At 39.7% G+C, this 15342-nt stretch overlaps 1 protein-coding gene across 3 annotated transcripts in view; it reads right to left on the bottom strand.

Moving 5' to 3' along the window:
• The window catches only part of inf2 (inverted formin 2), an 86735-nt gene extending 71393 nt beyond the window's left edge, over positions 1 to 15342 (bottom strand). For all 3 annotated transcript variants that reach the window (XM_063048096.1, XM_063048123.1, XM_063048132.1), the window contains exon 1: positions 15149 to 15342. The gene's annotated coding sequence lies outside the window, so the exon portion shown is untranslated. The remainder of the gene's footprint in view (positions 1 to 15148) is intronic.

Here is a 15342-nt window from a genome sequence, read left to right as displayed (position 1 = left end):
TCAGTGGGAGTTAACATTCATTTTGGGTGTCTGGAGAGTGGGTGTGAAGATGGAGGTGTTTGAAAATTATATGTAATTCAAAGGAAGCATTGTAGATTCATTGTAACTATAGAATTATCCGACTGTTACCTTTGATCTTTAGCACATAAAAATGTCATGTAACATTGGGTCAGGCAGGACTCTTCCAAGAGTAACTAGAATATGATGCCTGCTGCTTGCTTTGCTCAATAAAGACTTCTATATCTACTAGCTTCAGTGTCTCTCTGGGGACTTTGTTCACAGTCACAACAGGGCTGTAACATAGGGAATGAGTGCTCTACATGAGATTATAGAGAATTACACTCAGGGGCCACTTTCTTAGGAAAACCTGTAAACCTGCTTATTACTGCAAATATCTAATCAACCGGTTATGAGGCAGTGGCTGAATGCATAGGAGTATGTGAACATGGTCAAGATGCTCAGTTGTTATTTAGATCAAACATCAGAATGGGAAAGAAATATGGTCTGAGTGACTTTGACCGTGGAATGATTATTGGTGCCAGACAAAGTGGTTTGAGTATCTTAGAAGCTGCTGATCTCCTGGGATCTTCATGTATAGTCTCTAGAGTTTGCAGAGAATGATGTAAAAAAACAAGAACACATCCAGTGAACAGCAGTTCTGTGGGCAAAAATGCCTTATTGATGAGAAAGATCAGATTGAGAGTGGCCAGACTGGGTCAGGCTGACAGGAAGGTGACAGTCATTCAAGTAACCCTATGTTACAGCACTGGTGTTCAGAACAGCATCTCTGAACATACAACATGCATAACTTTGAAGTGAATGGGCTACAGCAGCAGAAGACTGCGGGTTCCATTCCTGTACCTAATAAAGTATCCACTGTGTGTACTGTATTTTCCATGTTAGGAGTTGGAACACTTAAGCGATTGCTCTCCTTTCTAGAGTAGAAGTGAAGAGGTTAAAGATTTTTGCTGTGCTGGTGAAGGTAAGCTGTTGTCATTATTTCATACCAGTGGAAGCCTCGCATTGATATCGGGCTATATTGAATGTTCAGGGTGGTTCTGATGAATGGTAGTGCACAGAGCTGTTTTCCCTAAAAAAAAACTTTTTAAAAATATCAGTATCTTTGCAGTTGCACTCTTAGAGATTAGTAAAATTCATTCTACAGAAATGATGACAGGTTGAAGACCTTTGGGAAGTTAAAAGTTGAGTTCCTACTGTAAAATATCCTGCTTTCAATGTGCTTTGGTAGTCATAGCAATTGAGTGATTGATCCAGTTCCTTTCAAACAGGATTTTTATAGCGGGAGAGCACACAATGCCAATGGCAGATTGTTAAGCTTCCCCTTGTTGGTGTTAGCATTTTTGTGGCACTGTGGAAACTTGGCACCTCATTGCAGATCACTTAAAGATTTATAAATGCAAGGCTTCGCCTGCGGTTTTCAGACCCAGTTGAGCAGCATAGCAGTGCAGCACTTAGCTACAACCCTACTGAGTTGTATTTGATCCTGATCTCAGGTGCTGTCTGTGTGGAGTTTGCACGTTCTCCCTCTGACCACGTGGCTGCTGGTTGGAGAGTTAATTGGTTGCTGTAAATAACGTCCAGTGTGGGTGAATCCGGGTAGGGCAATTTAATGGGCAAGTGAGAGAAAGTGGTAACAGAGGCAAAACAAGTGGGGGAAAAGGGATTTGTGGGATTGCTGTAAGAGCTGGCGTAGACTTGATGGCTGAATGTTCTCCTTCTGTTTTGCTAGAGAACACGTGCTTGGCACACACGGTTAACTGAGTACACGCAGACTAATTTGACAAGCTTGGCATTAAATGTGTATTGCACAGCTGTATACATTATCACCATGTCTTGCTTATTTAAGGCATACAAAGAGGATACATTTGGAACACTGTCATTTAAACTTGCAAGTTGCATGCAGCATGCCATAAGGTTCCAATTGAGTAATGTACACAAATGGGGTCCAATGGCTGATACTAAAGGATATCTATTATCTTTGTAATACTGCAGTGTCAGTTCAATCTTTTTTAAAGTACAGTGTCCAGCTTTGGTTTTGCTTGAAGTGACCTTGGAAATAACCCAGAGGAGGCTTGCAACACAACGTAGTTATTATCATTGGCTTGAAGAGATACTTTTATTCCGCAAAACATGGTGTTCTAAGAGATTTGATAAGGATATTTAAAATTATGAATGTTGCATATTTGTGAATAGACTATTTAATTTTGAGATGTTAATTAGAGGAGGCAAAGTGCCTAAAAATTACAGAAAGAATGGAAAGTTAAATATCTAGGTTCTTATTTTTTGCAGATAGTAATGGAGCTTTGGAGCAAGAACTTATTCAATGAAAGCAGATTCATAGTCCATGTTCTGGGGGAGGCTATCACTGTGCACAAGATAGCTGGGATCTTGGACCCTGTGCCTCATGTTGACTTTCTAATGGAATTTTTTTTTTAAGGAACTGGAAAAGGAACTGGAGAGATATTTCTAGAATTCCATATTACTTGAAATAACTTGTTTAAAAACTTTATTTACTCCCTTCTAGGAAGTTTTTTGCAGGTCATTTTACAGTATGAGGGCAAAGAATGCTGAATTGCATAATTTTTGTGCTGGACAGGCCAAATGGTCCAGCTGGTCTTTTTCATCTGTCACCATCTGTACGTTTTATAGCCTGTTGGTAAAACCCTTTCAGAACTCAGATGGAATAATTTTACCAAGTCTTCATTATCTGTAAAGTAGAAATCGACGAGATTTAGCAGCAACAGTTCTGTGGTCTTGAATGCTGTAGGATTAGCAATTCAAATGAGCCAGGGTATCAATGGTAATGAAAAGTAAATGCCAAGTGATTGTGTTTAAATTTGGAAAGGTTTTTCACTGTTTTCCGTTTACAAAAAGCATGGTGTCTAGCACTGGTATAAATATAACATGCTGAACAAATGGTACCGCCTGCCTCACTGCCTGTATGTTAAACACATCTGCTTGACAATTAATAGAAATGTATAAAGATCATTCTGTCTGAATTCTCAATGTAGTTTTCATGTTAGTTGAACCCATATGCAATCCAGTGCAGATTAAATGTCAGTATGACTGTCATTTTTTATTAGTAGAAATCATAAAGTGATGATGAACTTATTTAAGAGGCATTCAGGCATAAAGGCTGCATCAATAATGCTGTTGAGAGATTCTGCTAAGCAGCTATGAAATGCTACACAAAACCATATAAGTGAGCCTGTCTATCACAAATTATGAACTAAAAATGTAAAACAGCCCCAGGGATTTTCCATAAAATAATTATAAATATGACCATTTTTCTCTTAACTTCAAAGAGGGATTTTTATCTGGATTTGCTCCATTTAGATCAAATGGTTTTTTGCAAATTGGAAAGTTTATTGCAGAATCATCCTTTTGATTCAAGTGCCTGGAAGTATGGGGAAGTATGAAGCAATGTTGCCCACATACTGTATAATGAGGCATGGTTTTGCTTGGGAAGTTTTGTAGTATTCTTGGGTGGTTTTGTTGGATGTAGTGCATAAAAGCTCCATATTCTGGTCTCTGACTCAAATTGGCAAAGTCTGTCAAGGGTGGATTTTGTGACTTCCTCAACAGTAAGCTTTATATTTTAAAGCAATTTTTGGAGGTTGAAGGTTATGTGCTTTTTTAATATATTTGTTCTGGTTATACAAGTAAGTGTTGTCTACACTCAGTGTTGGTTCATCTATTTCTCGTGACGCTGTTGAAATGAGGCAAGGTACTTCCTCTAATTCCAGGAGATTATTCTAGTTACCAATGAGTTTTGGAGAGTTCGAAGTATAAACTGTATTTGTAAATGATGGTCCATAAGTATTATGAGCATGTGGCTACTGGATATTCAGATGCATCAGCAGGGTCTGACAGAGGGGTTTGGGGAACTTCAGAAATCAGGAACTACTTCACTCTCAAGTCTCCAATCATTCAGTTCTAAACTAATACTAAACTTAGATAAAGTTACTGAGGTCACCATCAAGCACCAGAGACCATCCTATCTGGAAATTCCTAAACAGGGTGGTTATATCCAACAATTAGTGACTCCAAAGTGTAGGTAGGGATCTTCCGATTTTTTTGGGGGGAGCTGTAGGAAGTTCATGGCAGGATCTCTCTAGATGAGGGATACCTGGCTTTTTTATGCCATGGACACCTACCGTTAACTGAGGGGTCCTTGGACCCCAAGTGAGAGCCCCTGGTCTATGTAGACACTGATCTGTTTTGGTGCTGAAGAATTCAGGCGTTTCTGGTTCTGGTATTCTATCTGACTTGCACCTTGTAGGTGGTGGAAAGAGATTGACGTGTCAGGAGGTGAATCTTTTCCAAAGCATAACTTACCTTTGATCTGCTCTTGCAGCCGTAGTAGTCATGAGCCTGGCTTAATTGAGATTCTTGTCTGTGGTGGCTGATTGGATGTTGATGGCGGAGGACTTGTGAGTGAAAATCTCACTGATTATCAAGGGTGCAAGATTAAACATTTTATGATGGAAATGGTGCAGGTATGGTCAGAGAAGTGTCAAAGAGAGTTTAATCCTGGTAAGTATGAGGCACAGCACTTTTGGAGATCCAATATTAAAGATGGAGTACACAGTTAATTGCAAGATCCTTAACAGCATTGATGAAGAGATGGGCCATTGGGCCCAGGTTCATGGCTTTCTGAAAGCAGTTGCATAGATTGATGAAGTGGTAAAGAAGGTGCTTGACATGCTTGACTTCATTTGTTGAAGCATTGTGAACAAGAGCCAGAAGGTTATGTTATAGATTTATAAAACACTGTTTAGGCTGCACTTAAGGGGAATTGAATTGGATTCTGGTCACCTCAGTATAGGAAGGATCGAACATAAAATAGTACAGCAAAGGAGCAGGCCTTTCAGACTACAATGTTGTGTCAAACATATTAAGTTAGTGATCTAATGTTCAACTAACCTAATCCCTTCATTCTACACAATGTCCTGTTCAGGAAGAAGAAACCAAAGGTCCATGAGCCAGTCCTCATTAGGAAATTGGAGGTGAAGAGTGTTGGTAATTTTAAATTCCTTGGGGTTATCATATCAGGGAATCTGTCCTAGGAGCAGCACATAAGTGCCATCACAAAGAAGATACAACATCACTTCCACTGTCTTAGAAGTTTGCATAGATTCAGCATGTCATATAAGAAATTTATAAACTTATGTAGTTGAGTATCCCAACTGGTTGCATCACGGCCTGGTATGGAAACACAAACACCCATGAATGGAAAAGCCTCTAAAAAGTAGTGGAATACTGCCCAGTTCATTAGAGGCAAAGCCCTGCTCTCCACTGAGCACATCTACAAGGAACGCTGCCACAAGAAAATAGCACCTATGATCAAGGATTCTCACCACCCAGGCCAAGCTCTCATCTCTCTGCTGCCATTGGAAAGGAGGTACAGAAGCTTTAGGTCCCACACCACCAGGTTCAGTGACAGTTATTACCCTTCAACCATCAGGCTTTTGAACCAACATTGATAATTTGATTCTCCCCAACTCTGAACTGATTCCACAATCTATGGAGACACTTTCAAGGACTCTATAACTCATGTCATCAGTATTAATTAATCAATTAAGTATTCTTTTATCTATCTATCTGCACTATTTGGCTTTTTTGTACATTGTCTGTAGTCTTTGTGCATAATTTTTCATTGATTCTATTGCATTTCTAAGTTCTACTATAAATGCCTGCAAGAAAATGAATCTCAAGCTCATATATAGTGACATATTCATACATCGATAATAAATTTACTTTGAAATTTATCTTTCCATTTCTAGCAGACTCATTAGCCTATCTAGGAGATGAACTCCTCTATCACATTCATCTCACTAGCACTCCAGGCAGCGCATTCCATGTTACTCTCTGCTCAAAAAAAAACACTTATCCTGCACACGTCCATTGAACTTGCCCTTCTCACATTACATGCATGCCCTCCGGTATTAGACGTTACAACCCTGGAACAAGATACTGCCTGTCTATTCTGTTTATACCTCTCATGAACTTATAAATGTCAGATCTCTGTCACTCTGGATAAAGCAACCCAAGTTTGTCCAAAATTTCCTTATAGCACATACCCTCTAAACCACGCAACATACTGGTAAACCTCTTCTGCACCCTCTCCAAAGCCTCAACATCCATCCTATAATGGGGTGACCAGAACTGAATGCAATACTCCAGATGCAGCCTAACCAGAGTTGTGTTTGCAACATAATTTTCTGACTTTTGAACTTACTGTAATTCTTCAACTAATAAAGACAAGCATGCTATATGCCTTCATTAACCCAGTTAACCCTATTAACCCAGTTTCAGGGAGGAACGGACTTGGACCCCGAGATCTCTGCATATCAACACTGTTAAGGGAAATACCATTCAAATTGTACATTCTCTTTACATCTGGTCTCCCAAAGTGAAACTCTTCATTGCCCGGTTTAAACTCCATCTGCCATATCTCTGCCCTTACCTGCAACTGATCTATATCCTGTTGTGTCCTTTGCCAGTTTTCTGCACTGTCTGCAACACCACCAATCTTTGTGTCATCTGAAAACTTCCTTATCCATCTAACTACATTTTCATCCAGGTCATTTATACATATCACTAACAGCAGAGGTTCCAGTGGAACACCACTAGTCACTGACCTCCAGCCAGAATAACTTTGATTGACCAATAACATCTCTGTCTTCTATGGGCAAGCCAGTTCTGAATCCGAACAGCAATTCACCATGGATCCCATGCATCTTCTGGATGAGCCTTCCATGAGGAACCTTGTCAAAAGCCGTACTAAGATCTATGTAGACCACATCCACAGCTCCATTAATCACCTTCATACTTCCTTTAAAAACTCAGTCAAGTTAGTGAGACACAACTTGCCTTGCACAAAGCCATGCAGACTGTTCTTCATTGGACCATGATTTTCCAAATGCTCGGAAATCCTATCCTCAAGAATCCTCTCCAGTAACTTCCCTACCACTGATGTGAGACTTGCAGGTCTATAGTTTCCAGGATTACTCCTGGTTCCCTTCTTGAATAAAGAAACAAATTAGCTATTCTGCAGTCCTCTGGGACCTCACCTGTGGCTAGAGTGGACAGGGAGATATTAGTCAAGGCCCCAGTAATATCATCTCTTGACTCTCTCAATAACTTGGGACATATCCTATCAGACCTTGGGGACCTATGCATCTTAACTTTCTTTAAGAGACCCAATGCTGCCTCCCTTATCTTGAAATGATTTAGCAAATGAGCACACTCTACACTGATCTCTCTATCCTCCATGTTCTTCTTGCTAAATACTGATGCAAGCTACTCATTTAGGACCACATCCTCTACCTTTAACACATGTTTCTTTCCCCACTCCCTACTTGTGCTCTTGCCCTTGATGTGTATATAGAATGCCTTGGGATTCTCTTTAATTTTAAGCACAAGAAAATCTGCAGATGCTGGAAATCCAAAGCAACACACACAAAATGCCCTGCACTTTGGTAATCTCAGAGGCTGAAGTACACAGGTGTTTCCAATGAGTGGACAGCTGTAAGGCTGCGGGACTGGACGGCATCCCAGGGTGGGTACTCAGGATGTGCGCGGCACAACTGGTAGGTGTGCTTACAGACATTTTTAATCTCTGCATCTCCCAGTGTAGAGTGCCCTCCTGCTTCAAAACGTTCACCATTGTCCCTGTGCCTAAAAAGACCAAGGTAACGTGTCTGAGCGACTGGCGTCCTGTCACACTCACCTCAATAATAGGCAAATGCTTTCAGAGGCTGGTCAAAGACTACATCTGCAGCTTGCTACCACCCACAATGTACCCCTACAATTTGCCTACTGACGCAACCAATTGACAACATAACCACAGCTCTACACACCGTTCTTGCACATCTGGAGAAGACTGATGCCTATGTGAGAATGCTGTTCTTGGACTACAGTTTAGCATTCAACACGATAATTCCCTCCAGGCTCGACAAGAAGTTCGGAGACCTTGGTCTTCACCCTGCCTCGTGCAGCTGGATCTTGGACTTCCTGTCAGATTGCCAGCAGATGGTAAGAGAGGGCTCCCTCACCTCTGCCCCTCTGACCCTCAACACAGGTTCCCCTCAGGGCTGTGTCCTAAGCCCCCTCCTTTACCCACTGTATACCCATGACTGTCGCCACCCACAGCTCCAATCTGCTAATTAAATCTGCTGACGACACTACATTGATTAGCCTAGTCTCAAATAATAACAAGGCAGCATACAGAGAAGTCGTCACCACCCTGACACAGTGGTGTCAAGAAAACAACCTCTCCCTTAATGTTGCAAAAACAAAGGAGCTGGTTGTGGATTACAGAAGGAATGGAGATAGGCTAACTCCTATAGACATCAAGGGATCTAGGGTTGAGAGGATGAACAGCTTTAAGTTCTTCAGCATAAACATCATCGAGGATCTCTCGTGGTCTGTACATACTAGCTGTGTGGTGAAAAAATCACAACAGCTCCTCTTTCACCTCAGACGATTGAAGAAGTTTGGTCTGGGCCCCCAAATCCTAAGAACTTTCTACAGGGTCACAATTGAGAGCATCCTGACTGGCTGCATCACTGCCTGGTATGGGAACTGTACTTCCCCCAATCGCAGGGCTCTGCAGAGAGTGGTGCGGACAGCCCAGTGCATCTGTAGATGTGAACTTCCCACTATTCAGGATATTTACAAGAACAGGTAAAAAGGGCCTGAAGGATCATTGGAGACCCAAGTCACCACAACCACAAATAATTCCAGCTGCTACCATCCAGGGACGGTACCCCAGCATAAAAGCCAGGACCAACAGGCCCTGGCACAGCTTCTTCCACCAGGCCGTCAGACTGATTAATTCACGCTGATACAATTGTATTTCTATGTTATATTGACTATCCTGATACTATTTATTATAAATAACTATAAATTGCACATTGCACATTTAGACGGAGATGTAATATTTTTACTCCTCAGGTATGTGAAGGATGTAATTAATAAAGGCAATTCAATTCAATATATAGAGATGGTAGCCAGAATCTTTTTCCCAGGATAGAAATGCCAGACACCAGAGGACATGCATTTCTTGAGCTCCTGCTGATTACCGTCCACATAAGCTCTGTGTTGTATGGCAAGTGCTGCTCGCACAAACTGTTGATCCAGGGTTTTTGGTTTAGATAGACCCTCATAATTATGAGGGTCTCATATTAAGTTATGATTCTCATAATTTAAAAAACCTCTATCAGCCTCCTCTCTAGGAGGGCAATCCAAGTTTTCCAAGTTTTATAGCCAGGCAGCATCCAAATGAGCTTCTGCATCCTCTCCATTATCCCCATACGCTTTCTATAATGGAGTGACCAGAATTGCACACAATGCTTCAAGTGCTGACTGATTGAAGTTTTATATAGCTGTAGCGTGACTTCCTTACTCATAAACACAAAACCCTTTCCAATGAAGGCAAGCATTCCATATGTATTCTTTCCCATTCTATCCACTTGTGCAGCCACTTTCAATAAACTATGGAGCTAGATTCCAAAATCCCTTTGTGCCCTAATGCTGTTAAGGGGCTGACCATTATCTGTAACTTTCTCTTTTCATTTGACCTCACAAAGTGCAACATGTTAAGGTGTTCAGATTAAACTCCATATTCTCTACCCATATCTATAACAAATACACATCTCACTGTACTCTCTGACAGTCCTTTATACTCTCTACAATTAGACCAATCTTGCTGTCTAGAAATTTGTTAATCTCCCTACCTTTGTTTTCCTCCAGCTCATATATCTCAAACAACAGTGGTCCTAGCACCAATCCTTGTGGAACACCTCTGGGCATGGGCCACCAGCCAGAATGACAACTTTTACCCCTACTTTCTGTCTTCTATTTAATGCAGAAAACCTTATTCCAGCAAGACAAATGGAAGATTAGAGAATATTGGGCAGTTATGTGATAATCTGAGTATTCTAGAAGCTGATCTATTGGAAACTCTGAAAGAAATGAATGCAAGATTCAACCAAATTGAGCCAAAAAACTGGCACCACCTTCAATAGAAGGTTTTCTTCCCTGAAAGACAACAATAAACCAGTTTTTGACACCATTTCATTTATTTCATTCCTGCTAGCTTCTTGTTCCAGCTTATTTGAAATTAAATTCCTCAGCTGCTGTCATGGGAATGAAACTGAATTCTTCAAATGAATAGTCCAAGATATTTTGGAGACTTGTCCACTGAACTACTTATTATGAGACTTAACAACATTGGGACTTTTCTAAGTTAAAGGCTATATAACTGTTATTTTGTGATTGTATTGTCAGTTCCGATATAATTTTTTTAAAGAAGAAACCTTTTCAAAACCCAGTGTGTTAAAGAATCAGTTATTGTAAGCACCTACAAAATTCTAGCATTGACCTTTGAACTAAGGGTTATGAGTTTAAATTCCCATTTTGCTTAGGCCATATTTTAGAATATAGAGGAATCACCTAGAGTTCATTCAGTTCTGCTTGAAACTTGATTTCTGATGACCACTTCCATTTCTGGGTCAGAAAGTTTAAAGTTGGAAAATAGACTGAATTTCCAGGGCAATTAACAGGCAAGTTGATTGTGGTAAATAATGAGTGCACTTTTTAATAACACAGTATGTCTACTTCTCCAGCTACTGTTGTTGGTTGGCTTCCTTCCTTAAAGGGTTTTTGTTTATTAACTCTACCTTTCGGAGACAACTGGACAAGAAGGTCTACAGGCAATGAGTATGGGATGGTGATTCTTGAAGTAGCAAGGCCGTAGTCAGGTGTGAGGCAAGGTAGAAAGGGGCTCTAGATTGGGAGAAACTTTGTCACAAATTCAGTACATAACTTCTCTGTCTCTATTTCATCATAGCAGTAATTTTGCAAATGAATGGCTTGCTTTGCCTTTTAAGGGTCAATTACATTGGTGCTCGGAGTTACACTAATAATAAAAATAATACAGGATAAAGAAGCAAGAGCAACTTACTTCATAGATGTAGCCATTCCAAACAGACAAAACTTACAGAAATCAATAAGTGAAGAACACCAGATATATGCAGAGTCAAAAGAGGAAATTGAAAGACTATGGAACATGAACAGGGTATACATTGTCCCAGTAGTCATGTCTACAACTAGTGTCATCTCAAAGTCACTACACAATAACATTAAACAATTAGCACTACACAGTAAAATCTATGTAAATCTTCAGAAAGCCACAATATTAAACACCACTAGAAAAGTCCAAAGGTTTGTAGCAATTGAGAAGTAAGTGTGCTTAACTATGCCCGTTCCTCAGGTCTTACCAGCTTGACGCTGAGAAAACATAAATAATAATAACAATCACCAGTTTGAAAGATTTACAAAGAAAAATAAGAACTGAAATAACAAATTTCAGAAAACATTATGTACAATCGAATACTGCCTAGGACAGAAGTGGGAAGAGGAATAACAGCCATTAAAAATCTACACAAAACAGTCATGTAAAACTTCTAAGGATATATTTTCATCAATGAAAACAGGAATCAGCACTCCACACAAATGTGTGCAATTCTGATAAGAAGTATACACCACTAAACTTATGTGAGAGCACACTCAGAAAAATTAAGAAGTTATCACTATTGAAGAAAAAGTTAAGCGGTGAAAGAGCGTGACCCTCCGTGGAAGACATCCCCATGATCTGAACAGACTAGATGTTGACAAGGAAGCATCGAATGCCTAGCTCAGAGTTGGAGACATCTTCCCAGAAACCAAAGGTCTCTCTGTGACTATACAAGACCAGGTGGTTAACACAAAAATTATCAAAAACACATAATAAAAGACCAACAAATTCAGGATGATAAATGTAGAAAATGCCAAGAAAAGCCAGAAACAACCCAAAACATTACAGGATCCTGTAGTAGTTTAACTTAATCTGATGACTTACACAGGCACATGCAAGCAGCAAATACCATTCACCAAAGTCTTGCTTTAAAATACAGACTCATAAAAGAAATCATATCTTACTCTAAATACAAGCCTCATCCAGTTTTAAAGTCAGAATACCACAAATTATATTACAGCCGATCTGTTATTACATATAGGACAATCCATAATAATTGCCTGGATATAATAATACAGGATAAATAAGCAAGAACAACTTACTTAGTAGATATAGCCATTCCAAACAGACAAAACTTACAGAAATCAATAAATGAAAGACACCAGAAATATGCTGAGTTAAAGGAGGAAATTGAAAGACTATGGAACATGAACAGGGTATACATTGTCCCAATAGTTAATACTTACAACTGGTATTGTCCCAAAGGCACTACACAATAGCTTTAAACAATTAGGGCTACAGAGTAATATCTATGTAAATCGTCAGAAAGGCACAGTACTAAATACCACAAGGATAGTCCGAAAGTTGAGTGGATGAGTATGTTTACAGATGGCACAGAGATTGGTAGTGTTGTGGATGGACCATAATATCTTAAGACATGGGAGCAGAATTAAGCCATTCAGCCCATCAAGTCTGCTCTGCCATTCCATCATGGCTGATCCTGGAACCCAATCAATCCCATACATCTGCCTTCTTGCCATAACCTTTGATGCCCTGAGCGATCAGGAAACTGTCATTTTTTGCTTTAAATATACTCATGGTCTTATCCTCCACAGCAGTCTGTTTCAGAGCATTCCACAGATTCGCTACACTCTGGCTAAAAAAATCCTCCTGACCTTTGTTCTAAAAAGTAGCCCCTCAATTTTGAGGCTGTGCCCTCTAGTTCTGGACACCCCCACCATAGGAAACACCCTCTCCACATCTAGTTCTTTCAACATTTGGTAGGCTTCAATGAGATTCGCCTACATTCTTCTAAATTCCAGTGAGTACAGGCCCAAAGCTGCCAAACACTCCTCATATGTTAACACCTTTATTCCTGGAATCATCATCGTGAACTCCTCTGGATTCTCTCCAATGACAGCACACCCTTTCTGAGATTTAGGACCCAAAACTGTTGACAATACACCAAGTGTGGCTTGACCAGTTTCTAATAAAGCCTCAGCATTATCTCCTAGGTTTTTATATTCTATTCCACTTGAAATGAAGGCCAACGTTGCATTTGCCTACTTTACCACAGACTCAACCTGTAAATTAACCTTCTGGGAGTCTTGCTCGAGGACTTCTGTCCGTCTGCTCTTCTGGCGTTTGAATCTTTTCCCCATTTAGATAATCAAATCCACATTTTGGCTATTATTTGGAGGCCTATATATGATTCCCATAATGTTTTGTTACCCTTGCAATTTCTTCACTCCACCCACAAAGATTCAACATTCTCTGGCCCTATGTCACCTCTTTCTAAATATGTAATTCCATCTCTGACCAACAGAGTCCCACCACTGTCTATGGCTTAGTATAGATAGCAAAACAGGTTACCAAAAGATACAGCAAGACATAGATCAGTAGCAGAATTAGGTGGAGAAATGGAAGAAATATGTTTAGTCCGAACAAGTGTGAGGTGTTGCACTTTGGAAGATCAAATGTAAAGGAAAAATACACAATTAATGGCAGGATTTTTAATGGTGTTGATGCTGGAGGTCTCAAGGTTCAAGCCCATTGCTCCCTGAAAGTGGCTACACCCATTGGTAGGATGATACAGTATGTGTATGTAATGCTTGCTTTTATTAAGTATTGTTAGCTTATTTAGTATGACACAACATCATGGGCCAAAGGATCTGTTCTTGTCCTGGGAAACCCAGAGATTGGCAGAAAGGAGGTGCATACTCATCATACACAGCGCCGGAGTTTAAGATTGAAACTGGGCTGTTAGAGATATGAAGTTCTACTAACTGTACCACAGTCAGAAGTCTTTTTTAAAAAATCCATGTATGCCATAGTGAGATCTGAACAGGTCTCTCTGACTTTTTAATCCAAACTTTTAGGTGGCACAGCCAGTAATTGAACTGCTATGTCAGCATTATATCTTTTATCACAGCCGTGGGCAGGAGAACATTTTCTTTTTCCCAACTTTTTTGTTCTCTCAGTGTCATGGGTTATAGGGAAAGAAATGGGAGAACAGGATTGGTCTGAGAGCTGACATAGACTGGGTGAGTCAAATGGCTTCCTTCAATGTTGTTCAAAAATTTGACCAAGTATGATGTATCATCAATTTATCTTATTCCCCTCAGGGTTAATCAGACTGTATTGTGGTCACTCCACAAGTTTATTGCTGTCCCAACTTTAGTAATTTGTGTCAGAGATGTTGTTTGACAACCATTCTTTCTCCAGGATAAGCAAGTCACAGGAAAGCTGCTTCTTAAGATCTGAGTTATTATTAAGCAGATAGATCTATTCTTAACTAAGTCACTGGACATTGCTGTCAAACAGAGGAAGTGACTCAAAAATAAATGCAGTTGTAATTGTCATTGACTAACATCTTTGAATTAAAGTTTGTACTGTATCTATCTGCTTGATGACTGTAGGCGAAAGCTGTAGGAACACTTAGTCATACCAGATTCACTGTGACTTTAATGATTAATAATTCCTTTGTCTAGGGTGGAGTCACAAAAACCTCTGCATTTTTTTCACTATGTAATCCACCGAGTACAGTATGATGATATTCCTTTTAAACCTTGCAAGTTTACTTTAGTTCTTTTCCTGTAATGTAAGGAGCAAACTTCAATGATTCTGAGTAAACTCTGTCTATTTCTGCAGCATTATTAATTCTGATTTAGGAAGGAGACACACATAAGCTAGTTTGGCACTTCATTGAATAGGGTGTGGTATGCTGTTGGAAATAAGAGCCTTCAAGTAGAATATTAAACCTATTCAGCTTCTGGACTTATATGATTCTATGCCACAGCTATGGCACAGAACAACTAAGTTTGATATTATGGTCATATGTGGAATGAACTACCTGGAAACTAACTGCTATATGTGAATACAAAACAGAAATCCCCACACCCCGTAAAGCAAATTATTGATGCATATTGAGATAGTGACGCTTCTCTGACGAGAACATAAAGTATCAATCAACTTAGCACTGGAAGATTTGTCATATTTCATGTATATTTCATTTAAATACATTTGAGCTTCAAGGCAGAAATCCCAGTCAAACTACTTTTAAAACTTCTCTGAATTAGAATATAACAGAGTTAAGTTACTTACCAGTAAAATTCAGTTGTACAGATGTAGATTTTGATCTTCTTTAAGGAGTCACTAAAACTAAGTTTCACCTAGCTTTTTTCTATCAGTTCTTTGTGTTGTTTTTGCAGTATTGGTAATTAGTCTGAGCAGCAAATATAGCAACAGCTGTACTCCTTTTCAACCAGTCTTGTTCATAAAGGGTGTAGTCACTATGC

This window comes from Mobula hypostoma, chromosome 1 (genome assembly GCF_963921235.1).
Source record: "Mobula hypostoma chromosome 1, sMobHyp1.1, whole genome shotgun sequence".
Lineage (NCBI taxonomy): Eukaryota > Metazoa > Chordata > Chondrichthyes > Myliobatiformes > Myliobatidae > Mobula > Mobula hypostoma.
The sequence above is the reverse complement of the archived record's forward strand: the minus strand, read 5'-3'. Positions and strand labels throughout refer to the sequence as shown.